General features: G+C 41.0%; 1 pseudogene; it reads left to right on the top strand.

The window, feature by feature from the left end:
- LOC130203025 (tripartite motif-containing protein 67-like) overlaps window positions 1-14,148 on the top strand; it is a 32,576-nt pseudogene extending 18,428 nt beyond the window's left edge.
- The last annotated feature ends 1,652 nt before the right edge of the window (window positions 14,149-15,800 follow it).

The following is a 15,800-nucleotide window of genomic DNA, read 5'->3' as shown; positions in this document are numbered from 1 at the left end:
TCTTTCCTGATTGTTTCCAGCCACGCCCTGATTGTTTCCACCTGTGTCTCCACCTGTGTCTCGTTCCCCTGTGTATTTAATCTGTGTCCTTCTGTTTGTCTGATGTCAGATCGTCTTTTTGTTGTTGTTCCTGTGTGGTGTTGTCCGTGTTCCTGTACTGAGAATAAACTCTGTTTTTTGTGAAACTCCTGCTGCGTTTGGGTCCTCCACACCACGCATCCGTAACAAATCTGTTTCTTTCTATTTGACGGATCATCATTTTAATAATTTTAACATTCACATGTTTATTGTTACATATACATACAAATACAGCAAAATAAGTTGCTATTAGATTCTGTATATCATTATATAACATTATCCTGACATGAGTATTTGAAGATTTCTTATTATGACAAGGAGTTATCCTTGTTATAAAGAGAGCAGGTTGTAGTTTTCCACTGTGGCGGCAGCAGTGAGTCCTTATTGATCAGGATGAAAACAATGATATGATGCAGAGCTACTAATATGACATTACTGCACGCTAAGTGGACTCATAGTGACCAGCTGTTGTTTGCCTTCTCCAGTGGCCTGGTTCTCCTTCGACCCTCCACAGCTCATCGACATCGCCCTGACCAATGAAAACCAGACGGTGACCTGCAGCAGCTACGACGATGGCAGGTGCTGGGAACCGCCGCTTTCTCCAAAGTAACACACCTGTTATCCGTCTTATTGATTTCTATCCGGGGTTAGATGTATTTCTTCTGTGAGGGCGGGTGATCCAAAATATGTTTCACACAACCACATTTAATCTATTCTACGTCCACTTGAATCTCAGGGCATCCACTACTGGGAGGTCCGCATCGATCGCTATGACAACCACCCGGACCCTGCGCTTGGCGTGCAGGATCAACACCATGAAAGACATGATGCTGGGGAAAGACGACAAGGCGGGCCATGTACGTGGACAACAACCGCTCCTGGTTCATGCACAACAACTCCCACACCAACAGGTGGGTGGACACTGTTGGTATTTTGATGGGAGACATTTATTGCTGGTATTATATGTCAAGTATCGATCATAAATACAAAAACTATCATTTTAAATGAAACAAAACCATCTCACGGCCATAGTTGAGAGCATACTCACCTCACCTGAAACAGTTTGGTACTGCAGTGCATGGTCAATAAATACTATTATTATATTCAGTTCAATTCAATTCAGTTTATTTGTATAGGTTGAACTCTAGGTTGAAATGCACTTATTGTAAGTCGCTTTGGATAAAAGCGTCTGCTAAATGACATGTAATGTAATGTAATGTATAGCCCAATTTCACAAATTACAAATTTGTCTCGGAGTGCTTTACAATCTGTACACATAGACATCCCTGCCCCAAAACCTCACATCGGACCAGGAAAAACTCCCAAATAACCCTTCAGGGGAAAAAGGAAGAAACCTGGAGGAGAGCAACAGAGGAGGATCCCTCTCCAGGATGGACAGATGCAATAGATGTAATGTGTACAGAAGGACAGATTTAGAGTTAAAATACATTCAATGAATATGACAGAGTGTATGAATAGTTCATAGTAGGCATATTCCACGATGGAGACTCCACGATCCATCAGGCAGATGGCGGTGGGGAGGAGGAGGGCGGAGTCTCAACAGTGGGCGGAGTCTCAACAGGACAGTGGCGTAGTCAGGAGCAGGAATTCCACGACTCCAGACCTCGATGATCCATCAGCAGATAGATCTATGCTGTCTCATAGGGTCCGATGACCCCATGAGACGGAAGTCAAAAGGACTCCGGGAGAAAGCAGAGTTAGTAACGTGGTGATTGAGAGATGAAAATTCATCCTTAAGGAGAGAAAAAGAGGAGATAGGTACTCAGTGCATCCTAAACGTCCCCGCAGCTATAAGCCTATAGCAGCATATCAAGGGGCTGGACCAGGTGAACCTGATTCAGCCCTAACTATAAGCTCTGTCAAAGAGGAAGGTCTTAAGTCTACTCTTAAACGAGGTGACTGTGTCTGCCTCCCGGACTGAAATTGGAAGCTGGTTCCATAAAAGAGGAGCTTGATAACCAAAGGCTCTGGCTCCCATTCTACTTTTTAAGACTCTAGGAACTACAAGTAGTCCCGCATTTAGTGAGCGTAGCTCTAGTGGGCAATATGGTACTACAAGCTCTTTAAGATATGATGGTGCATCACCAATCAAGGCTTTGTAATGTTAAGAGAAGAATTTTAAAAGTGATTCTTGATTTTACGAGGAGCCAGTGCAGAGCAGCTAGTGCAGGAGTGATGTGATCTCTTTCTTAGTTTTAGTGAGAACACAAGCTGCAGCATTCTGGATCAACTGAGGGACCTAAGAGATTTATTAGAGCAGCCTGCTAATAAGGAGTTGCAGTAATCCAGTCTCAAGTAACGAACGCTGAACCAATTTTTCTGCATCTTTTGAGACAAGATGTGCCTGATTTTGAAATATTACGTAGATGAAAGAATGCAGTCCTTGAGATTTGCTTTACGTGGAGTTAAAGGACAAGTCCCGATCAAAGATAACGCCAAGATTCTTTACAGTGGTGTTGGATGCCAGGGCAATGCCGTCTACAGAATCCACATCACCAGATAATTGATCTCTGAGGTGCTCAGGGCCGATTAAAATTACTTCGGTTTTGTCTGAGTTTAACATCAAGAAATTGCAGGTCATCCATGTTTTTATGTCTTTAAGACATGCTTGAATTTTACCGAGTTGGTTGCTCTCCTCTGGTTTTATCGATAAATATAGTTGAGTATCATCTGCATAACAATGAAAGTTTATAGAGTGTTTCCTGATAATATTGCCCAAAGGAAGCATGTATAAGGTAAATAAAATTGGTCCAAGCACAGAACCTTGTGGAACTCCGTGATTAACGTTAGTGGTTATCGAGGCCATCGCTTACAAATACAAACTGAGATCGATCTGATAACAGGATTTAAACCAAATTAGTGCCGCCTGAAATGCCAATCGACTGCTCCAGTCTCTGTAACAGGATGTCATGGTCAATGGTGTCGAATGCAGCACTAAGGTCTAACAAGACCAGGACAGAGAGGAGTCCTTTATCTGCTGCCATTAAGAGGTCATTTGTAATTTTCACCAGTGCCGCCTCGGTGCTGTGGTGTTTTCTAAATCCTGATTGAAATTTCTCAAATAAACTATTATGATGTAGAAAGTCGACAACTGATTTGCGACCACTTTCTCAAGGATCTTGAGAGGAAGGGAGGTTAGAGATCGGTCTGTAGTTAGCCAATACCTCTGGATCCAGAGTGGGCTTCTTCAGGAGAGGTTTAATAACAGCCACCTTGAAGGAGTGTGGTACGTGGCCTGTTAGCAGAGACACATTGATAATATCTAATAGAGAGCCGCCAATTAAAGGCAAAACGCCTTTAAGCAGCCTCGCGGGATGGGGTCCAAGAGACAGGTAGACGTGTTCAAGTAGAAACCGTTGAAGATAATTGGTCACGTTGATGGGAGAAAAGCCTCCAAATATACACCAGGGCATACAGCGGTTTCCAAGGCCATTCCACTTGAGGACAGATTACAGGTTATGGGCAAGAGAATATTAATCTTGTCCCTAATAGTTAAAATCTTTTCATTAAAGAAGTTCATAAAGTCATTACCACTGAGGTTTATAGGAATGCCTGCCCACAGAGCTGTGACTCTCTGTCAGCCTGGCTACAGTGCTGAAGAGAAACCTGGGGTTGTTTTTATTTTTTTCTATTACTGATGAGTAATAGGCTGCTCTGGCATTACGGAGGGCCTTCTTATATGTTTTAAGACTATCTCGCCAAACTAAGCGGGATTCTTCGAGATTAGTTGAACGCCATATGCGTTCAAGCTTTCGTGACGTTTGCTTCAGTTTGCGGGTCTGAGGGTTATACCAGGGAGCAAACTGGTATGTGCTCCTCCTACAATCAGCTTAATCACTATATCACAAATAAGAGCTTTGAACACTTCTCCGTTATCCGAGAAGCGCTGGGCACCTTTCTATTAACTTAAATATACTGTCTGTGAGTTTCGACTCGTGGTTTTGTGTGAGTAATGTTGTGTTAGTCAGTTGTGTGTCTAATAATAATAATAATAACTTTATTTATATCGCACCTTTAAAAACAATGTTTACAAAGTGCTCCACAGAGAGTCAAAGTAAAACAAGTGGAAGAGCAAGAAACCAATATTACATTTAAAAGTATATATTAAAATAAAAAATAAAATGGAAAATAAAAACTAAATAAATTAAAAATGTAATAATGTGATATTGATGTCTATGTTTTGATGTTCAGACACTGCTGTTATGAGTTTACCCATCATGCTTTTTACCGGAACCACATCCACCTCAATCGTGTGGTCATTAATAAAAAAAGAAGTGATTGATTGAAATGTACCGAACAGAACATTAGTTACAGCTTTTAAACGTGTGTGTCTCATTAGAAACTGGGTTTACTTTAATTATAAACAACAGCAGGAAGCAACTTTGTACTCTCTTCTTCACACACACACACACACATATTACACAGACCAGAGAGTCTCTGCAGCAACTCTCTTCGTGTCACAACGTAACTATCAAACCCTCATTGAACATTTATTGACATCGACAAGCTGAAACACAGCTGACTCTCCACTGACTTTATTCGTGGCTCTCCCCTCTCGGTCCGTCCAGGCGGTATTCTGTGCCTTTCAGGTCATTCATCATCTCAGGTGTGTGGCTCATGTTCTTAAACACGCCGATTCCTTCGTGTCTCTCAGAGCGCTGACCTCTCTGAGGTCGGGCGTGTTGGAAACGTGGCTGCCGGCATGCTTCCACGCAGAGGCGGTTTCACGCCTTAGCAACACAACCCCAGTCACACTCTTCTCCCTCTTTCGGGATAACAAGCAATTAGAGTCAGATCACAGTTCGCAGTCTGAGTTCCCAGTCTTTGACAAGCTTGTTAAAACAAACGGAGCTCCAGACCGCCGACACAAAAGATGAAAATGATAAATTGCTGGATATGAGGTTTACATTTTTAATGTTATTTTTCTTTCAAGCACATGGCACTTTAACGGCACATTTGGAATAGAACCGAATATTATTCTGTCCACTTGCAAGCTCAAGTTTAACTTGCTTCTTATGTATATATATATATATTTAATATTTTATATTTAATTTAATTTCATTAGTATTGTGTATTGTGTATGCATATATGTTGTATATATACATATATTTGATTTGATATTTTACTTTGTATACTTCTATATCTTTCATCCCTGTTTTTTATATTTTATTTTTTATTCTTGTGTGTTTAGTTTATTGGTGCTACTGTTTGACAAATTTCCCTTGGGGATTAATAAAGTATATATCTATCTATCTCTATCTATCTATGATCTGTCGGGGAAGAATGTCAGATGTCAGTCTCCCTGTTTCAATTTGTTCAATCTATTTTGTGTTTTGTGTGTGTGTGTGTGTGTGTGTGTGTGTGTGTGTGTAGGGCGGAGGGAGGAATCGCCAAGGGCTCGACGGTTGGCGTCCTGCTGGATCTGACCAAACGCACACTGACTTTCTTCATCAACAAGGAGCAGCATGGACCGACCTCCTTCGAGAACCTGGAAGGGGTCTTTACCGTCAGCCTCAACCGAAACGCAGGTCAGTGTGTGTGTGTGTGTGCGTGGTGTTTTACCCATCTTATGGGCAAATACTGATCTGATTACAAAGTCACAGTCACTTATTTTGGGGGAAAATGGGATAATAGCGTAAATCATTACGTTTTACAGTAAACTTGGGTTAGGGTCATTTAAGTCACTGGTATGTCCTAAAAGTCAGGAAAACAAGACGTGTGTCGCAGTGTGTTTTCTAGTATAGATAGATAGATATATACTTTATTAATCCCTAAGGAAATTTGTCACACAGTACCAGCACCAATAAACTAAACACACAAGAATAAAAAATAAAATATTAAATATAAAAAAAACGGATGAAAGATATAGAAGTATACAAAGTAAAATATAAAATATATATGTATATGCATACACAATACTAATGACAAATTAAATTAAATATAAAAATACTAAATATAGACATGTGCAAAATGCAAAGTGTGTGTATGTGTGTCGTGTAAATAAATGAAATGTGAAGTGCAGATCATCATAGTGTGGATATGAAGTTATTATTGTAGTTATTGCACTAGGATCTGGCAAGAGGTGATCTGTTGTACAAGAGGTGATCTGTTGTAAAATATGTATGTGTGTTCGTCTTCAGACAGTCATTGCGAATGAGCACATTGAGCGATACTGAACACTTTCTGTTGATACCAGAGCTGCTCAGACTGGTCAGAGTCAACGCGCACGAGTGCATCCTCTTGTTCGTTTGTAACTCTTCGTCGAGCTCTTTGAGGTCACGCTTTCGGATTTGCAATACTGCTTTTCCTCTGTATTGCATCACTGTAAACTGAATATTCTAAATCAACTAACAATTTGAGAACCTCATTCCCTTCTGTGAACAACCATTTCATAGATTTAAGAATGATTTCATGGATTTAAAAGAAAAATCACCAAACATTCAGACATAGGACTGGTACATTCTTTCATGTTGTATTTAATGTCTCCTGATATCCAACATCAAGAATATTTGCAGTGTGTTATCCTGCTACCAATAAACATGAAGCACTTGAATATAGCATCGCATTGTTTTTCTGACGCGTGGGAGTGTAGGAGGACCACGAGAAGGAAACAAACACACTTTATTCAAACTCATGTCACACAAGTTTGAAGCTCCTTTAAATATTAACGACCCGAGAAATGTCAGCTGATTGGTGATTTCTACCAACGGTGATTATTTGGTAGTCCATTATTACATAAGCATGGCTGTAGCTTAACCCTCCTGTTACCTTAGGGTCAATTTGACCCCATTCAATGTTTAATGTCGGTGTTCTTTGGGGTCAATTTGACCCCAGGCTGTTTTTCACTGTGTCAAACATATAAAAAATATCAACTTTTTTATATATTTAAAGGGCTATTTAGGTAGTCAACAAACAAACATAAAGTACCTCACAATTAAACTTGGGAAACAATATTAATTCTAATAATTTTCTGGAGGTTTTAATTGCTGGGTCAAATTGACCCCAAGGGTAAAATATGTCAGTAAATATAAAGGTAACAGGAGGATTAAACATTGAATGGGGTCAAATTGACCCTAAGGCAACAGGAGGGTTAAATCATCTGTATCCTTATATATGCAAAATAACCTTGTTTGAATTCACAAGAGGAATAAAAACCAGAGACAGAGCCTCCGAACCGATGTGAAACATCCATCGAGGAAGCAGTCAGACGTAGCAGTTTGACATTTACAATACAGAATGCAATAAAAAACTACAAAAGCACACCATTATAACGACAACAAATCCATAAAGCGTTCAGTCCATGCATCACTTGTGTGTGGAGAAAGGAATCTGTAGGGTTGACAAGACTGTATTTCCTAAATCCACGTCATCACTAATCCTCAAACACGAAGCAGTCGTCAGATATGTTCCTCAAACTCAACGTTCATGAGTCTCCGTCTCAGATGCTCCGCTCCTCCTTTCAGGCGACCTTACTGACGGGCCTGGAGTGGCCGAAGACCGGCAACCAGTAGGGGATCCTCCCTCCGAGCCAACGATGTCACACGCAGTCCGCGGCCTCGTGGGCCGCTCCCGGGAACGGCCGATCCCCCATTCTCATCGAGGTGTTCCATGTGAGACCCCGCTCCATCATTTCGGCGACGAAGGAATACAATCTGGATTATTGGATTGCCATACTTTTTTTTTTTACATCTCAGTTTTTACTCCAAGATCAAACATCACTCTCTCACTTTGACAGAACCCACGGGGGACGACGCCCAAACTCCAGTGCCACAATGTCGTACTTTGAAGTTTCTCAAAGCTTTATGATTCAATGTAAGATGTACCTTCAGAAAATAGCATCACAATCAGTTTCCAGGGCAACTGGTGCTTCGTTGCTCGGCTTTCTCTCAGGCGCCGTCGAGAATCCACTGGATGAAGAGAGTCTCGGAGGAGTCGTCAGTGGTACTTTTAGGAATTTAGTTTCTGGAAGTGTTATTCACCCTCAGAGTCTAGAATAAAAGAGACTCACCAGAGACCAGATGATTAGAGCAGAATACTCTCCTGCATCATTTGCCACCGAAAGAGATTTGAGGAACAGTTCTTTATTTTTGGAGGCACACTTGTTTCATGATATTATTGTGTGAGGATTAAACAAATGCGATATAACATACGATGTAGTTGTATTCAGATGAGCTGGCTAGTGGATTTTGTTTCCTTCAGTCAGAGCACTCTGATTGGCTGCTGGATGTAGTTTCATATGTATATCTGTATCCTTCTTCTCATCTAATAAGTGTGTTTCAAAAAATGCCCAACGATTGACACAGACACGGATACGGACATATTTGGCTTTTTTTTCCTGAACTTTGGGATCTCCACTGAAATTGAACATGAAGTTCTGTGAATGAATTTTAACTGAGCGGCACAAGCTTGTAAGGACTAAACCTTTAGAGGTTAAAATACGCCTGCAGCATTTCAAACCATTTAAAGGATCGTGTTAATTTGCTACTAAACTACAAAATCCACCTCCAACTGTACCTTGTGTTCCATTAGCGAGGATGGTTAACGCCGACAGGAGCGTTTTCCAAAGCCCTCCCGGCCTCCGTTTTCACACCGGACTAAGAGGACATTAATTCACCTCGAGGATGAATGTCAGAGAGAACGCTGACATTCAAATAGAGCTGAGCCACACCTCACTTTCTATTCATTTGAATTTGAACAAGACCCAACAGCTACTATAATATATCAAAAGTCGAGGAGGAAAGTGGTTGTCGCATCGGTACTTTTCATTCTGTGCTCATCTCTCAGTCTCTCAGTAGAATCTCTTTCAGGCCTCTTTAATCGGTGGATGAAAATGCTCTTGAGAAGTCACATCAGGGGGATCTTCGCTCCGGATCGAGCCCAGACCACTGTGACCGGATTCAACATACAGTATAGCCGTGTGTTTTTCACGACCAATGCAGTGGATATCTGGATATCGCTTCATCAGGATATCTGAAACATTTCTCTTCCCTATAATGTTGTGTGTGTGTGTGAGACGTTATTCGACACACCTGCCATACAAAGATTGGGTTTATGTGTGAATGGGAAACGACAAACAAATGTAAATATGCGAGTTATGACTATAATATGAGATATTAAGCATGGATTAAGCGTCAAACAAGTTTACAAAATATCAGGAGCTGTGATGTGAAGTGCGCTGAGTCTTTAAAATGCGTGATGTTGAAGCCAACTGCCCCCTGCTGGCGGACGGTGGCAACAACCGGAGTCATGAACTTATCCTGTAGTTTCATAACCCGACTGTGATTTCATATTTTAATCGCTGACTTTTAAACAGTCAGCTATAGTTTTGCCAGTTTTACAGCTCGTCTTATAACTTTATATCGTCAACTATCTCAAACATCTGATCAGGGACATAGAATAGCAGAGTCATTTATATGTTTCAAGTTATTTTAAGATTAGTTTACATATTATTATGATTGCAGGCAGCAATTACATGTCGCTTAACCATATCATCTCAGGACCAGTGGGTGAAGGGGGCCCTGGAGCCAAAAGTAGGCCCTGAGTTTGACCTCACCCTCGGCACCGACTCGCTGCTCCAAACCATCCTGCAGCTGGACTTCTACCAGGGCAAAGGTGAAGACGGGAAAACACACACTACCTACTCAAATGTCAATAATGTATTATACCTTTGTTAACTGTATCGTACCTTGATTCTAATTCCTATGAATTGTTTTTAATCAACTAATCGTATTCTTAACTTCTCTGTATTCACACTTGTATTTAAAGGAGTAATCCATCCATTTAGTAGTGAGCTCATAAAGATGGGGGGGGGGGGTCTAACAAAGAACTGATTGAAAAAGAACCATCACTTTCAATGTAGATGAGGCTGAGGCTGCAGCTGAGAGATCCTGACTTATATTATATAGTACGGGTCGATCTCCACTCTACATTTCCCATAATGCAACTGATTGTGTCATTATGCCATTTGAACATAATGACACATCTTATCTTATCGCTCACTTCAGTTAAAGAACCACGTGCATTTAAGGGTCAATAGTTTGCAAAAGTAAACTATTCGTTCAGTTCATTTAAAGGAGATCATTTGGGTCAATTAAATGATGTTCTTGGGCGACATGGTGTATTCACTCTTCAATATTGAAGACTACTTGAGAGGGTAACTCATCTTGGAATCCAGGCGACGCTCCAAATCATCATGGCAAAAGTTTCCTGTTGTTCTCTGCCTGCACAGGCATTGAGCTGGCTGTGGTGAACATCCATGGGTTATTTTCTTATACTTTTAAACCTCTGAGCCACAGAATGCTACAATCTTATTATATTGCCCAACTTATCTAAATCACAAACATGGGGAGCTCAGGAATTTACAACCAGGAGGCATTAAACACCCTCTTCTGTCCCTTTCAATTGAATTCTGAGCCATCCCAAAAAATATTTTAATGGGAAAAACAGGAAGAGAAACAGAACCAACCTGTGGGGATCCACTTTACGCTGGACGGACAGCATTTTTGGAATGACAACATAAAAATGTACGGTATGGTGGAGTCCTTCATGAAACCATACAAGAAGCGGCAAAAAACCTCTAGCATCAAAAAGCTGATCATTATATTTGAATAATCTCATACAAACTGTGGTTTTGGTCTCTTGCCTTCAGAGGTCTCTTCTGCTTGCTAACAATGTACGGCTGATTAGCTATTCAGCGGCTGTTGCGGCAGCAACAGTTCAGCGTATGTAAGTGTTTCTAACGTGCTCACGGATTCAAGAGGTCTTCTACTGAATCATGTGTGTCTTACATTAATAATATAATCAACACTCTGCATATTATCTCTCATTGTATCTGGCTTGAATAAAGATCAGGGTTCGATGTCGATTGTTTTAAGGTCAGACATGAGCCCATCTGTTCCCCACTGTCCGTCCCCATTGACCATCAGGAACAAAGCAATGGAGTTGAAACATGGAACGTGCAGGTGGTTGGAAGCTTCTGAGCAACTACACTCTGCTTCACATAAGTAGCCTGAAATTATTCTCTAATTTATAAGTTATGTTGTAAATCTGAACTGAATGAGTTACTCTCTGGATCACTAGTTTCTTCCAGTCTTGATGTGCCCTGTAAATGAACAACCACTCAACTAACTAAAACTTTCATAAACTGGGGCAAACACTACAGACGTGGTTTCCCATTTAATTTGACCTGTATATTTGTTACCGAAACTTCAAGAAGTAGTTGGGCAATTCATTGATAAAAATAAAGCATCCGCCCACTTATTTTATTAATAATGATACAACTTGAACTCTAAATATACCTAGCGATTAATGGGGCATTAGTCGAGTTAAAAGAAATACATTCTTTGAACATATAAACTAAACACTTACATGGGTCAGTAATCAGTGTGAAATTGTTCTTCTGACAAACAAAACAGCAACGAGTCAACCAAAGGAAAACCGACGCATCTGTGTTCAGGTGGAGTCTTTATAAGCGGGAACCAGGCGCTGGGTGTGTTTAACAACGTCAAGGTCATCTTTGCAAAAGACTTTTAATTTTCTATTTAAGTGAGATAAAAAATACAGGCGGTCCAAAAAATATCAACCAAGTCTTATTATAGGATCCTCCTCCAGATGCTCACCCCCACAATCTTCTGACCTCAATGCCCTCCAATGGAAAATCCCGGTTTCATGCTCAACAAACCCTACACAGTTTGAATTTCTCAGATTGTGTCTTGTTGTGTTTAATGCTCTCCATTGTGAAGTGATCCAAACAGAGGTTCATTTGTAATTCAACTCTCTCCTATGAAAGTCAAAATCAAATAAACGGAAGATGTAAAGTACAAAACTCATGGAATATTCAAAGTAACAAAAGTGATTGGCCGACCTGATTTATATGAAATGAGAAAATGATACAACAACAGAAACTGATTTAGCAAAAAGACCAAACCTTCATATTAAGTAGTTTATGCGTCTTTGTAGTTACGGTTTTCTGATCTAATATTGGATATTTGGGAAAGAAACTCCTACTGTGTCCCTAATATACTGATGATACAACATTTACATTGATGACATACAATACCTACATCTTTCAAAATAACCCCATGATTTAAGTATTTATAAATTCTAATAGTATGACCACCACAAGTCAATGGTATATGGTTAAAACAAAAACATTTACAGTTTGAAAATGAATAACAAGGAAGCTTTACGTGCTGTTGTGGTCATTTTTGGTGACTTAGCAACTTCTAACCTTCATGTGAATATTTACCTCTTGTCAAGTTTCTAAATCTCTGCATGATCTCACTCTCAGTTGCAGCACTTTATGTCATCTTTAGTCAGCCAGTAACTCTTGCATTAAAACATCCAAACCAACGTCATATTTACAGATGTGCAGGAGAATCCCGTTGTTGTCCTGGCGATCTTACCTGAATGCTCTGCATGGTTGTTGTTTTCAGCTCCTCTCAATGAGCATACACCTCTTGGAATAATTACCTCACAGACTGCGTTTCCATATATAAGTCCACGAAAATGTGTAGCCTGAGTAGCCTCTGTTTCCCATGCTATTCTTAATGACTGGTCCTTTGACTTTTCTATGGAAATAATAACAATACTCTATCAGTAAATATAATCAGAAAAATTATTCAATAACATCAATCCCCAAATTTCAAGAATCCTGAATTCTGTGCTTCTATAGATAACAATTCGAGGTTAACTTTTTCAATTCGGTTCTTTTTAATTAACGCCTTGAATATGTGGATTTAAAATTATAGCATCCTTCAAATACTAGAAGAATATCCTGCTGCAAATATGAACACAGGCAGTCAAATATTGTCTGCGGGATATGGTGGTTGTAGCTGAATCAAGACACACAGCTTACAAATACTGTCACACATATCATAAATATTGATCACTAGTCGGCAGTGCAGATATAACATCAACCCTGTTCCTCTGTATCATGACACTGCAAATTCATCATCACTCTGAGATCTCCTCGTGTGTTCAGTGGTTATTTTTTACTCCTGATGTTGTTTTGTGTGTTTGTTTCGCTCCTTTTGGATACGGTCTGCAATAATGTACACGTTTTACCAGGCTCAGACAGACTAGGACATGTGTTAGAAAATCATTTAATCATACTGAATCCTTCATTTTGATTTTCTAATTAACAATAGATTCACGATCTGCAGATCTGGAATTACCAGATGTATTTTGTCTGTCTTGTCAACTGGGCGGTTGCATCTCAAAGGTTGTCCATTAGAACTAACTGGTTGGGGAAGAAAACAAAGGAACCAGCACAATGATGTTCTTCATGATGCTGCTGGAGGCCCGACTTAAAAGCTCCACGATTCCCAAATGAACCAGACATGTTTTTATACGATACAGTAAACGCTCTGTGGTTGTTTCCTTTAGCTCTTTCTCCTCACCCTTTCATTTCTCTCCTCGTCTTAACCCTCTCAATCAATTACCATGATCTTGCGTCTCATCATCATTTTTCTGTCAGTGGAGCCTGAACCTCGTGCTGGCTCTCTCACTTGCGGCTGGAGAAGTGCTGCACCGGGAACAGCAGCGCCACCTGGCCTGGAGGGTCCTGCGCCCTGTCCAGCGCCATCGAGGGAAGCCCATCCTGGGCTGTGACAGCGGCAGGAGGACTTGGTGGTCTGTCCTCTTTCAAAACTTGCTATTATCGTTATTGGGCATCACACGACGTCATGGGTAAATTACATCCTTCCTTTTGATTTCATTATTAATTGGCCTGCTGCTCATCTCTGACTAAAAGCAGATGGTAGTTTGTGTGTGTGTTAGTGCCATCAGTACATGCAATTTTAGTGTGCAGGTCTTTATGCTTGAGTCCATATATGCTGTTGTTACTGGGCGGGGTTTCAAACAGCCGTGCGTATGTCTGCATTTGATGCTATTAAGTATGTGTGTGTACCCTCAGGAGAACATGTGGCGGGGAATGAGACGGTGTATGCTATGGGCGGCCTTCGCTGGCAACTCCTGTGCGGGGTGAGAAAGCCACCACAATGCTGTACGGTGTGGGACCAGCAAGGCGGTGGTGCTCAAAACCTCTGATGGTGGGCAGGATGTGTGTGGCTGTGTGTGGCGAGGGGTGGGTGGGTGGGCTGCCACGGCTTTATGGTGCTTTTCTTGTGTCTGCTAAACGTTAGTTCTCAACAGATCGACATGGGACCCACAGCCACACCCCGGCCTGGCAAACGCGACCTATATCGGTGCTGGTTTCGCTCCTCAAGCCTTTACAATTAAAGATGGTGAATAGCTACCACACGAATATCGCCAACATAAAACAATTAGTAATAAACAAAATGACCAACTGAGTAGTGATGCAAAGGAAATTATTCGCACAAAGCTCGTTCAGGTGCATTTGTTAAAAGCAAAGTGTATCTTCAGGATCAATTCGACGCAACAGTAGTCTTCAGCTTTTTTTAAACAGACTAGCGACATACAAGTCCCAACTATGAAACATTTTAAAGACTCAGAGTGACCTAAGTTTAACTGAGAATGCTCAGTCTGAATCTATGACCACCCTCACGATGGAACAAGTCTGTGTCTTGAGGGCAGCTTTCAAACACTCAAAATAATTTAAACCGAAATGCTAATTCAACAGTTCATATACAACATTAACTTTTCTAGTGATGAAAATATTTCTTTTCAGTGGTAATACTGAAAACATTGTGCTTTACAGGTATTAGCACCACTTCAACCATGGGAGGAATAAGGGCCAAGAGGAAACATGGTAATCTCAAGAAGAAAAGGAAGGAAAAGAATATTATACAGCGGAAAGAATGGAGGAAGCGGAGAAAAGAAAGAAAAACAAAGCTGAATAGGGCAAGGAAGGAAGTTAAGAAAAGAAAGGGTCAGAGAAGAAGGGGATGAAAAAAGGTTGACAACATCTTCCACAAGCTACAGTGGGATGAAGGTGAGAGTCACACAGGGCTCTGTCTCCATTTGTAGTTTCAGCAACAGGCATTGGTCGGTTTTCTGACTGATAACGTTTATCACCCACCCTCTTTCTCGCCAACTCGCCTCTTTCCTCCTCTTCTGACACAGAGAAAAGTACGACGAGTGAATGAGGCTGCGGTCAAACTTTGAATCTGTATGCTCAATTTCTGTAATATCGTTATAAATCTTTTTCTGTGTGTATGCGTGTGTGTGTATATGTGTGTGTGTGTGTGTTGTATGCTCACGCTTCCAGTTCCGGAATTTGCATCTGGTTATTATCAGCTGATGAAGCATTTCTGCCTTCAGGCAGAGGTGATGAGATTCCTCCTGATGTTTCTAGTTTGTGTTGTGCCTTTAGTGTGTCTCTGTGTGTGTGATAGTTTGTGTGTGTGTGTGTGTGGCAGGTGCGCTTTATACTGCAGCTATAAACTCCCCTTCCACATCAGACAGGCGTTATATATGCCCGTGCGTGGTTCAGGCATGCTCTGTCGAGAAGGAACAACACGACAATGTGTGTTAATGTAACAGCGGACACGTCTGGAACCAGCTGGCCCGGGCGTCAATCGTCCACCCAGGGAAGCCCTGATGAGGCCAGCAGTCGCATCAGAACCTTGTCAACTCCGTGAGTCTGACCAGCTGCTGACTTTATAAAAATAATCACATACAGTCTTGACAAAGTGTGCATTTTCATTGCCACAATTAGCCGATACGCGTTACTGAAATCACACGGAGGTAATGTTTTATTCATGCGATATGTTATTTGT

This window comes from Pseudoliparis swirei, chromosome 12 (genome assembly GCF_029220125.1).
Source record: "Pseudoliparis swirei isolate HS2019 ecotype Mariana Trench chromosome 12, NWPU_hadal_v1, whole genome shotgun sequence".
In the NCBI taxonomy this organism is placed as follows: domain Eukaryota; kingdom Metazoa; phylum Chordata; class Actinopteri; order Perciformes; family Liparidae; genus Pseudoliparis; species Pseudoliparis swirei.
This window is presented reverse-complemented; position numbering and strand designations above follow the sequence as displayed.